The sequence below is a fragment of the Vicugna pacos genome, chromosome 6 (assembly GCF_048564905.1).
Source record: "Vicugna pacos chromosome 6, VicPac4, whole genome shotgun sequence".
NCBI classification, from domain to species: Eukaryota; Metazoa; Chordata; class Mammalia; order Artiodactyla; family Camelidae; genus Vicugna; species Vicugna pacos.
Window position 1 is genome coordinate 3,197,922 of NC_132992.1, and position 12,273 is coordinate 3,210,194.

The window sequence follows — 12,273 nt, forward strand, 5'->3', positions numbered from 1 at the left end:
GACGGTCCCCCAAAAGATGCTCAGCACACACACATAGTAAGCATGGACGCACATCCTCTTTGTCTATAACTAAGGATGCCCACTATGGGCTGGGCACTCAGCTGGGTCTCACAGGACTCATGAACAGAAAGAAGCAGTGGCTTCTGCTCTCAGGAGAGGAGGCCACCATTGGTGTCATCATGTCACTCAGAGCTCAGATCTGTCTATAAACCATCCATGCTTCACAGGCTGTGGTCCCCGCCTGCCAGGGCCACCTGTCCAATCCCTTGGCAAGTTCTCCTATGTCACAGGTTCCCAAAGCCTATCTCATATGATCCCATGGGAAAGAAAAGTTAATAAATATTCATTGTCTACCTGCCTCCTCCTTTTCCTTTCATACTGTAGCTTTATAGTAATTTTGAAAACAGGTAATATAAATCTTTCAACTTTGTTCTTTTTCAAAGTTGTTGTAGTTCTTTCTTTTCTGTATAAACTTTATCTTTTGAAATATTTGGGGAGGGTAGTAATTAGGTTTATTTATTTATTTAATGGCGGTACTGGGGATCGAACCCAGGACCTCGTGCATGTTAGGCACACACTCTACCACTGAGCTATACCCTCCCCCCCGTTCTGTATAAATTTTAGAATCAGCTTGTTAATTTTCATCAAAAAATATCCTGCTAGAACTTTAACTGGAATTGTGCTCAATCTATAGATCAGTTTGGGACAATCTGACATCTTACCAACCTTGAGTTCTCCAATCCATGAACATAGTCTCTCTCTCCACGTGCTTAGGTTTTCTTTGATTTCTTTCATCATTTTGTAGTTTTCAGCACACATACCTGGCATCTACTATTTTATGGGTTTTGGTGCTGTTGGGGATGATGCTTTTTAAAATTTTTACTTCAATTTCCAATTGTTAATTGCTAGTATACAGCATTAGGGTAAATTTTTTGTGTGGTGACCCTGTGCCCTGTGATCTTTCCTAACGTATTAGTATTAGTAGTTTTTTGTAGATTTGGGGAGAAATTTCGACGTAGACAATCTTATTATACGTGAATCTCTCCCTTTCCAATCGGTGAGCCTTTTTTTTTTTATCCTGCTTTATTGCATTGCCTGAAACCTCTACTACAATGCTGAAGAGAACAGTAAGAATGGACATCCTTGTTTTAGGCCTTCCCTTGATGCTTCATCGCAGAACGTCTCTCCTTCAGCTGTTCACCGATGCCCTTGGTTATTCGTTGCTTGTTAGCTTGGTGATGGGTGAAGGGGCTCACGTTTTTTATTCTCAGTGATCCTGTCTCTCCCTCAGCAGTAAGGAATCTGTAAAGATCTGGACCCACTCCTTTATCTGTCTTTGCCCCATGGATACAGGAGTCTTTTTCTGTTCCCTTCCCTCAGTTGCACTAGATCTTCTTCTGTGCCCCGAACACGGCCCTTGCTTCCCTAAGCAGCTTTTGTTTTGTAGCAGAGAAAGGGTGGAAGCATCTGGGGCAGGGCTTTGTTCATTTCCTAAAGTGGCTACTAGACATCTACCCCAGACCTTCTTTTTCAAAAGTGTTTTCTATCCTTTGTGAAGGGTACACTTCTTCCATGGCCTCCAGTGGCCAGAATTAGAAAGTCCCCTGACTCAGTGACAACCCAAGGACTCTCATTGTGCCCTGGTGCCCCTTCCCCTCTGAAAACCAAGCTTTGTCCTGGACTCTGTCCCTCAGCCTGACTCCTGTCCAGGATCCTTCTCTGACCCTTATGCAGGTGGGTCCCAGGGCCCCCTCCGCAGCTCTGCTCCCCAGCACATCTGCATCTCACGGCTGCACCAACTCACTTTAGAGCCCACACAACACTGAACATAACCTTCCCCATTTTGTCCATGAGGAAACAGGTTCAGAGCAACTAGGTGACTCCCCCACAGTCACATAGCCAGGCAGCGCCAAAGCTGGATTCAAGCCGGCCCTCTCCCCACGGTCCTTATCTGCCACCATCAATTACTCCATCAGACATCTGTAAGGCGGGATTGAGACAGCAATTTTTTAGGACTGAGCAAATTAAGAAGGTCCTCGAGTTTGTGTGATCGCAGCAGCGAAATAGGACTGGGATTGAAGATTCGGGAGAAAAAGGGATCTGAGGGAGGGAGGTCAATGTGGATTAAGGAGACATTTAAGTTGGAGTAGCGGGGAGAGAGAGGGAAGAGCTTATGTGCTTAGAACCATGACTCCAAAGTAGAAGCTTCTACCTTGGCCTCCAGGGGCCAAGGCTGGAATTTGAAGGGCTTTGATCAGTGGTCTCCCCAGGCAACTTTCCCTAGCAGCACCACCCCCCCAGCCAAGGAACAGGATGGTGATGAAATATGGCCCAACAGTGGGGTGAGGCAGAGGGATAAAATGCTGCCAGAGAGGGGCAGGTCAGACCATGGTTGCCCAGAGGGACCATGCCCTGCTGCAGGCAGTCTGGGAAGGCTGCCTGGAGGAAGTAGACCCTGCCCATAGTATAGTCAGTCAATAAATATTTTTCTTAATTGCTTTAAATGTCCCAGGAGACATCTGTGGATGAATTTTCTGAATCCCTGGCTGGAGCTGATGGTGGAGACACTGCCACAACTTTGCATACCTGAGCTCAGGGGTGACAACTCTGTCCTCCCAGCAACAAGGGGATGTCCGTTCCTGGGCCTGGGAGAAGGCGCAGGGTGACATCTGTGCCAGGTGGCAGGAGGAAGAGGGATGGTGAAGGCATGGAGAGACCAGGGGAGAGAAATGGCCTCAGCATGAGGGCCTTAAATGTCAGCGTGAAGCCAGCGACTCTGTGACCACTGCCCGAGCACAGGCGGGATGTCAGGTGTGCTGCTGGGGCCCCACCTGCATGGGTCATCTCTGCTTGCCATGTTTGCAGCCGAATCTCCAGTGCCCAGAACTGCACCTGGCACAGAGTACGTGCTCAACAAATGTCTGTGAAGTGTATGAATACATTCAATCCCCATAGCATCCTTATGTGATGCAGTTATCCCTGCTTCTGCTGCTTCTGGGTGGAGAAGACGCCCTCACCCACACAGTAGGCGTCATCCGATCCACCGAGGGTCAGAGCAGAACAGCGATGCAGAGGAAGGTGAAGTTGCTCTCTGCTCCAGCTGGGACATCCATCTCCTCCTGCTCCTGGACTCAGACTGGCGCTTGCACCATTGGCTCCCCTGGTTCTCAGGCCTCGGGATTTGGACTGAAACTTCACCACTACATTTCCTGGGCCTTCGGTTTGCTGGCAGCGGACTGTGGGATCTCACAGGCTGCTTAATTACATGAGCCAACCCCTCATAATACATCTTTCTCTACACCTACGTGTGTATCCTATTGCTTCTGTCTCTCCGGAGGACCCTGACTCATACAGGGCCCTCGCAGACGCTCCCAGTAGGCGTGACCCCTCCGTCCCCATGCTCACCTTCTAGGACTTTGGCCACACAATTCAGCAACACCACTCATTACCAGGCGCCCCAGGTTGGGCTCTCCGAGAAGACTCTAAGATGGAGTTTAAGGTGCAGGGTGTTTATTAAGGGGGCCCTTGGGATCAGCCCCTTGGAAAGGAGAAGACGAAGGAGGAGTGGACAGAGGGAGAAGCGGAGCTGTGCTGCAGGTCCAACCTCTGGGTGCTGTACCCTTCAGAGGTGTCCTGAGAGGGGATGAGATGGCCAGGCCTTTATAGTTGGTTAAGTCAGGGGATGTGGCCACCTGGGGAAGGGGTGTAACCTCACTGAAGGAGCTCTGGGCAGCTGGGGCCATCCCGGGGGCCTGCCACCACTCCCAACAGCTGGGGCAGCAAGTCCTTCCTAGAAGGGGGATCTGGGCACTGTATCTCCCTGTCCACCACGGTGTGACAAGTGGCTGTCACGTCCTCCACCTGCTCCAGGCAGAGAGTCCGTAGAGGGAAGGGAACCTAGAGGCCGAGTCAACCCTGTATCCTTGGCCTCCCTTCTTCCAACCCAAGCAACCCGCAAGGCCACCACCCCAGGCACAGACCCCAGGGCTAGCTGAGTTCAGACGGTGTCTGTGAGCTGGGGGTGGGGTGAGCCCAGGCTGCGACGCAGGGGGCTGAGTCAGAGCAGGGGCTCTGGGTTCCCCGTGTGGCCTCCAGATGCTGACCCTCCGAGAGCAGATACTGCCCCCAGGACACGCTTTATAGAGCTGAGGGTTTGCGGGTTGGTTGTCACAGCGACAGGGCATGGGGCACCATGAGCGGGCAGGGCGATGGTCCTGCAACAGAGAACTGTCCCGGGTCCCAAAGTAATGAAACACCTGTTTCTAAATCTGCAAGTTGAGACCCTGACTCTGTTTCACACATAAACACAAAGGGTTTTGTATATAACAAAACAGCTTTAAGAGCACACACTGAATTTTCTAGGAGTGGTTGCCTTGCCACGTAAATCAAGGGAAGATGTGTACTTTGTTTAGTTTGGAATTTTATCAAGAAATATTCCTCTTTCAGAAAATCATGTCAAGTATTTGACTCAACAGAACAACACTTCTAGCCACCTGCATTTCACCGGTCACATATTCTAGGCTTCTATTTATAACTAAAAGCCAGGAGTAACTCAACATGACAAAGTCTTCCTAACACAGTGAGGCTTAAATGTAACAGACTGAAATATATTTGATTTTATTTTCAAAGGCTTTCTTTTCATTTTCCATTTATATTCTATTAGGGAGTATATTTGTTTTTTAATTCTATCTGGATTGATGGTAATATCTGTGAATTTGTTTAGGATGGTAGGATGGGCGTCCGCAATATTTTATATTAGAAGGAGGGTGAAGGGTCTGACAGGTTGAGAACCACTGACCTGGGGGAGTGCCCTCCTCTTGGGGCAGACCTGTCTCCCAAACACACCCCATCACCCATCACCCACCACCACCACACCCCTGGGGAGGTGGGCTCTGGGACCTGTGGAGGAAGGGTGCCCTCTGCAGGCTGTCAGCCCTGGATTTGATGATTCAACCTGGGACAGAGTCATCCGGAGGAGGGCGCGTTCTCTCGCCGTGTCTGTTTCCAGAACTCCCTCCAGCATCACCATCCGGGTCCTGAGCCCTCCTGCCCTCTGGGGATCTGTGTGGAAGGGCAGAGGGGTGATGGGGGAGGGGAGAGGTGGAGCTGGCCCCTCCGCCTTTCGTGGGCACCTAAAGGGGATTGGAGGCCAGAGGCAGGCCTCCCCCAGCCTCCCCCTTTGATGGGCACAACTTCCAGACTCACTCTTTTTTCCACTTACTCTCTGAGGCTGTTTCGAGGCCATTGTCTCTTGCAAGGCCTCCGTGGGTGCTACAGCCAGGGTGCTGGACCCAGGCTGGGCCTCTCCCAGGGCACAGGCAGTAAGCCGAGCGGACCTCACCGAGCTTTCAACATTAGCGTGTGTCTGCGGGGGCACGAGTGTGTCTGAACAACCGGGAAGATGCCACAGGACAAAGGAAGAGGGTTACCAGGTAACATACAGGATGCCCAGTTCATTTCGAGTTCAGATAAACGATAAATAATGTTTTTAGTGTAAATAGGTCCCATGCAATCCTTGGAACATACTGATACTAAAAAAATAAAAGTTGCTCATCTGAAATTGAAATTTAACTGGGTGTTCTGCATTTTTATTGGCTAATTCCGACAACCCTCCTTGGAGACCAAGCCCACATGTATGTGTGTGACCCAACATTGTCAGTGTGACTGAGTGAGTGTGGGGACACTGCGTGTGTGCAGGGGCTGCACACAAACCCCGCAGTCACCGTGGGAAGGCGGACCGGGAGAATGACACCACGGTGATGGCCAGGCCGGTGGTGTGGGCCTGTCAGTCAAAGGGGGTGGACACCCTGTGTGGACCCAGCCCCGAATCCTGGGCCTGTAACCCCAGGGGATTCTCAGCCCCAGTGGGGCTCCAGTGTCCCCTAGGGTTCAGATTCCCAGAAGTACTCCCCCCCCCACACACACACACCCACACACACACACACACCCAGATTCTGGCTCATTCAGCCGAGGCTGGAGCCTGGGCCCTGTTTCTCACACTCATTTCACTGCATTGCCAGCTTTATCATCAGTGCCCATTGAGGCCTGGATCTGGGCCTTGAGGAGTGGGAAGCAGGCAGGGGACTTCCTCGAAGGTGAGAGGGCTCGGACACCCAGTGGCTGCCCTGGCCAGGGCCCAGGTTACCTTCTAAGGTCAGCAGTCCAGCCTCCTGGAAAAAGGCCATGTGCTGCCCTCCCAGTGGTGAGGAAGGTTCTGGTATGAGGGACACTGTTCTGATGGAGACACTGAGGTCACAAGACAGGGTCAGGACTGGAACCCAGCCAACCTGAGTCCAAGCTGATGGAGGACCAGGCTTCAGTGTGATGGCCACCAGCCCCAGCCCAGGCCTCCTCACCCCCACCCCCCACCCCCAAGGACATGACCACCACTCGTTCTGTGTTTCCCAGCCTGGCCTGGCTCGATGCTGTGCTGTCCCTTCTCAGCCCACATGTTTCAATTTCCCTAATGTTTCCTCTGTGCTGTGTTCTGCACAACTGGCCATCCCTGCTCTGACCACATCACATCACGCTTATTGTCTGTGCCTCCCACTGCAGCTGAGCAATTGGAGGGGCCAGATGTGGCCCCACTCACCGCTATGCCCCTCAGCACAGTATCCCAGGAGTGTCTGAAGAATGAATGAGGGGACCAGTCTCATCAAGTGGCCACTAGAACCGACTTCTCCAACTGTCCTCAGGTGCCTGAATATCACCAAGAAACCCAGGAGCTGCAGGCACCACCTTGCAAACCCAGGAGCTCCCAGCTGTGCAATGTGAACCCTGTCTGATGACAAACAAGCCCGAACAATCACAGGCCAGCACGTGCCTACACAGCCGCACAGGACGAGGCGTTGGGGGGGCAGAACCCCAGGTCTTCCCCGGAACACGCTGGGCAAACACAACGGTGCAGACAACCTCGAGCCCCCACTTAGCCAGTAATAACATTGTTGGTCATTCAGAAGTCTTGAAAGTTCAGCGGAATGGATATTTGAACATCTTAGGGTCACATAGAATTCAGAGGTCTTAGGGTTCAGTGAGAAATTATATTTATACACTGTTATTACTTCCCTATTGTTTCCGTAACAAATTACTACAAACTTAGTGGCTTAAAACACCACCAATTTATTACCTTATATGCTGGAAACAAGTTCCAAATGGGTTTCACAGGGCTAAATTCAAGGTGTTGACAGAGGCTGTAAGGAAGAATCTGCTTTCTGACCTCCTCTGGCTTCTAGAAGCCGCTCTCATCCTTGGCTCATCACTCCCTTACAGCCAGCGACCACATCACGCCAACCTCTACTTCTGTGATCACATCTCCCTCTCTGACTCTTCTGCCTCCCACTTTCTCTTATAAGGACCTGTGATTACATTGGAGTCACCTGGATAATGTGGGCGACTCTCTCCATCTCAAGATCCCTCACTGAATCACACCTGCAGAGTCCTTTTTGTCACGTAAGTTACATAGTCACAGGTTCTGAGGATCAGGCTAGGGACAACTTTTGGGGGTGGTATCATTCTGCCTACCACGCCTAGTTTAAGAGCCAAAATGCAATCAGGTTATCAACCTGAGAGGGGAGCTGCACCAGAACCGGAAATTGTGTGTAAAATGTGGCACCAAGGATGTGGGTTACTTGACCGTGACATTGATATTTTTGTGTTAAGAGGTAATCTGTATACATGTTTGGTACTTATAATGCTTGTAACATATAAGATAACTTGGTCTTTTAGAGTGACAGCCTTTTAACTAGTAATTGAAACTGTATAACTGAATAATTTAAGTTGAATTCTTACCGAGTTTATATCCAATACTAGAACATAAGAGAACTTTAAATTCACCAAATTTCAATTCTTACTATTATTTAATTTAGATTTTCATTTTTTATATGTTTAACTTAATTGGTTTTATAAGGCTTAATAATCAGAAAGGAAGCTCTTGTTGGTTAAATTAGAAATAGGAAATCTCATTTTTAAATAAAGTTGAAAATACTTTAAGATATTGGATTAAGTTTAGAAATACCAAACATTATTCCAAGATCTCTCAAAGGAAGTTGTTAACATTTGCTGCACATAAGGAGGAAAATAAGATTTGCAAGCTGAATTTAAAGTCTAGAAGGGAACCCTCGGTTTCACTTGCCCTGGTAGCTTTAGGCTGGAGGGGAGACATGTGCCGGGGAATCCACCACAGCCTGAGGACAGACAAGAGCGAGGTCCCGAAGAACTGCCCAGATCGGGCCAGGTCATCTCAGGTGACACTGGGTGGATGGCCCTTGCTGCATTTTTTTGATGTTTTTTGCTGTTGCTGTTGTTTTGTTGTCTGTTGGTTTGAACTTTGGGGAAGGGATTGTCAGAAAAAGCAAATAAGTATTTTTTTAGGTACCACATTTTTCCATTTAAAAGAACAAAGGGTACAGATATAGAATCCAAAAATTTGGTAGGAATTCTATCATATCAGAATCAAATTGGCAAGGACCTCTCCTTCCCGTAAAGGCAGACTTAGGTGACTGAGACCCACCTTGCTAATGAAGGTAACTTAAAAAAACTGGCCACAATATTTCAAGTAATCTTAAAAGCGTCAACAAGCTAACACTAGATGAAGAAACTGCCCAGCTAGCAAGCCCGACATCGGGAGGCCCTCTGGTCATGGTGGAGTTGGCCGATCAGGGAGAAGCAGCTGAGAAGCTGGGTGGAGATTCTGAGAGCCTTGACGGGGGTCAAGGAACAGAATTTAGAGCAGATAACTGGGAACCATCCCTACTCGGGACTGGGAAATCCAAATGACCACAATTTAAGAGTAAAGGCGAAGCAACCTAATGTCCATTGACAGAAGACTGGATAAAGATGTGGTATATCCATATAATGGAATACTACTCAGCCATAAAAAAGAATAAAACAATGCCATTTGCAGCAACATAGATGAACCTAGAGATTATCATGTCAAGTGAAATAAGTCAGAGAAAGACAAATATCACATGCTATCACTTAAATGTGGAATCTAAAAAATGAGACCAATGAACTTCTTTACAAACCAGAAACAGACTCACAGACATAGAAAACAAACTTATGGTTACCAGGGGGGAAAAGGGGTGGGGAGAGAGAAATTGGGAGTTCAAGATTTGCAGATACTAACTGCTATATATATAATAGATAACAAGTTTATACTGTATAGCACAGGGAATTATATTCAATATCTTATAACAACCTATGATGAAAGAGAAATTGAAAAAGAATATGTATGTATATGTGTGACTGAATCACTATGCTGTACACCAGAAACTAACACAATACTGTAAATCAACTATACTTCAATTAAAAACGAAAAAGAATAAAGGTGAACCAGAAACGAACTGGCCTTCTCAAGTTCTACAGTCTGGCTTTGATTATCCAGGTAAGCCATAAAGTCTTCAGCCTTGAAACTGAACTAAGGTGACCCTGGATTCCTAGTGCCCCGAATGCCTGGCAGAAGCTAACTAACATCCTAGCAGAAGGACAATGACATCATTCTGAGCCTTAAGTGACCTCTGAAGGTAATATTTCAAACGTCCATCCTACCGTCAAAGATAACCAGACAGACAAAGAGACAAGACAACACAACCAAACACCAGATGAAATGGTAGGTACTGAAAACAGATCCATGAGACACGGTATGATCAGGTCACACTGTAAAACAAATGTGCTTGCTGTTCTTCATAAATGGAATCATACAGGGTGTACTTGTATGTTCACAAGGGGAAGGGCTGGAAGACTGCTGGCCTCTGCACACTGGCCTCCTGCCTGTCCCATCCCCTCCATTCACAGCTCACACCCCAGGGGACCTGGCAAGTCTTGAGTGCAATTTCCTCCCTACCTTTACGCCTTTGTTCCTGCAGTTCCCTCCATCTGGGGTTCCCAGACCCGACTGGAGCTCGCTGGATGGATGGATGCCTGTGTGCCCTTTCCTACAGGAAGGCTTTTCTTCTCCCACCAGCCAGAACACATCTCTCACTCCCCTTTTATCTTCCTGTCTTGGAAGCCGTTTGTCCCCTTGCCTTGTATTTTGGGCCGTGATGTTCCTGCCTTTCTCCCCACTGGACCAAGAGCTCTTTGGGGGCTGGGCTGGGGTGAGTGTTGTTTTTATCTCGCATCTCCTCTGCTCAGTGCTGGGCACTTTGAAGCATGACCATAGCAGGCAGGAGATGGACTTGCTAAGGTTCTAGCACATCCATCAGTTCCCAAAGGCCAAAGGAACCAGCAGGTACCCCACTTCAGCCCAAGCCCTTGCATGGGGGGACATGTGAAGACGTGTTGCACTAGTGTTTACATACTCAATGTGACTGAACACATCCAGGATCGCAGCTGTGTCCCAGCGACTGGGGAAAGTAGGCACCATTAGCCCCATTCAGCGGAGGGAGACTGAGGCTTAGGGAGGTAAATGGCTAGCCCAGTGCTTATCAAGTCTGGATGCTCTTTGGAATCACCTGGGGAGCTTTTAAAAATTAAATCTGAATCATTGGGTGGGGGTGGAGCCCAGGTGTCAGTATGTTTTAAAGCTCCCCAGATGATTCTAAGATTCTAAGACCAACCTGGGGAAGCATGAGATGAGCCCACAGCCCACAGCTGGTGAGAAGCTGGGCCAACTCAAGAATTCCAAATCATAAGACAGCACTCTTTCATCCCAAGAAGTGGGGAGGTCCCTGGACCACTTGCTCCTTGGGGTCCTACAAGCCAAAAGGCGATGCTGGACATGTGGGCTCCGCATGCAGAAGTAGCTTCAGCGAGGCCAGCGTGCTCCCTCCTTGTCCTCCCCTGACTCCAGAACTCGGGCCCAGACAGCCAAAGCTCAGAGGACAGCGGGTGACTCAGACACTTCCTGTTTTCTTGGCCACAATGACAAGGGAGTGGGAACAGCCCAAGCCGGGGTTCACGGCCTGAGAGAGGGGTCCTGGAGAGAGGAGAGGGCCCCCCGCCCCGAGATGCGGGAGGAGTGAGCCAGGCAGCGCCATGAGGGGGTGTAAGGCCTGGGTGGGTGGAGATGAGGTGGTTGGCTGAGTGGCCAGGTCAGCAAAGGGAGGGAGGATTGGCGGCTAGCTTTTCTTGAAATGTGAGGATTTTCTGAGTCCTCGGGGGTTGAAGGAAAGACAGGTCTGCCTGGATGTTTGGTGCAGGCAAGCTGGGAGACCGAATGGAGGAGACAGAAGAGGGAGCCCTTCACAGGAAGGCAAAGAACCTGGGTCATCTTGTCCCTGCCCTGCCGTGAATTACCATGTGACCCTGTACACAGCCCTGGCCATCTGCTGCTTTCTCTTCTACGAAATGGGGAGGGACTGAGCTCTGAGAAGTCCTGGGATTCTAAGAAAAGTCCTAACCTCTCTCAGGCTTCAGAGCACTGTGCTGACTCCAGGGGACTTCATTTATTTTGATTTCAAGTCGGACAGTAACCGGAGGGGGAGGCCGGGCAAGTACCACCATTACCTGACGGCTATTGGAGACGCTGATGACCGGGGAGACCAAGAAAGGTGTGGCCAAGGGTGTGTGGGAGTCGGGACTCGGATGCTCCTGGTGGCCCAACCTGATCACTCCCTTCCTTAGAGGACAGCAGCTTGGAGATGTTTATGAAAAATCATACAGGTTTGAATCTTGGCCTCGATCATGTCCCTGCTAGGATCACCCTCAGGAATTGATCCTAAATTCAAAAAAGGCTTGTTGGACAGGAAGATGTTCACGAAAGTGGATTTTGTATTAATGAGAAGTTAAACACAGCCCACGCATCCAGCAATAGGGAACTGGAGACCACAGAATGTGTATCAGCTGTGTAACAAATGACCCTCAAATTTAATGGCTTAACAAACAAGAATGTATTATCTCAGAGTTTCTGGGGCTCAGGAGTCCAGGCATAGCTTGGCTGGGTGCCTCTGGCCAGGGCCTCTCAGGAGGCGACAATCTAGATGTGGGCTGGAATTGCAGTCATCCCAAAGCTTGGCTGGGAGAAGGTCCACTTCCAAGTTCACTCACATGGCTGTTGGCAGTCTTAGGTCCTTGCCAGCTCTTGAGGGGAGACACCAATTGCTCAACTTGTGGGCACCCCCATCTCCATGGCCCAGCTCACAACAGGGCAGTTGGCTTTCCCAGGGCAAGTGCGTCACCTGGAAGGCACTCAGACCTTCCATAACCTGATGCCCCTCATTTCTGCAGTATTCTGTGCCTTCGGAGTGAGTCACTAGGTCTGGCCCAGGTTCAGGGGAAAAAGATTACACAAATGTGTGGATACAAGGAGGTGGGAACTGTAAGGAGAGGGAAAAT

General features: G+C 49.4%; 1 non-coding gene across 1 annotated transcript; it reads right to left on the bottom strand.

Moving 5' to 3' along the window:
- Nucleotides 1-528: 528 nt before the first annotated feature.
- On the bottom strand, nucleotides 529-601 carry TRNAV-AAC (transfer RNA valine (anticodon AAC)). The gene has a single exon. It is a non-coding gene; the product is annotated as a tRNA-Val (tRNA).
- Between the last annotated feature and the right edge of the window lie 11,672 nt (nucleotides 602-12,273).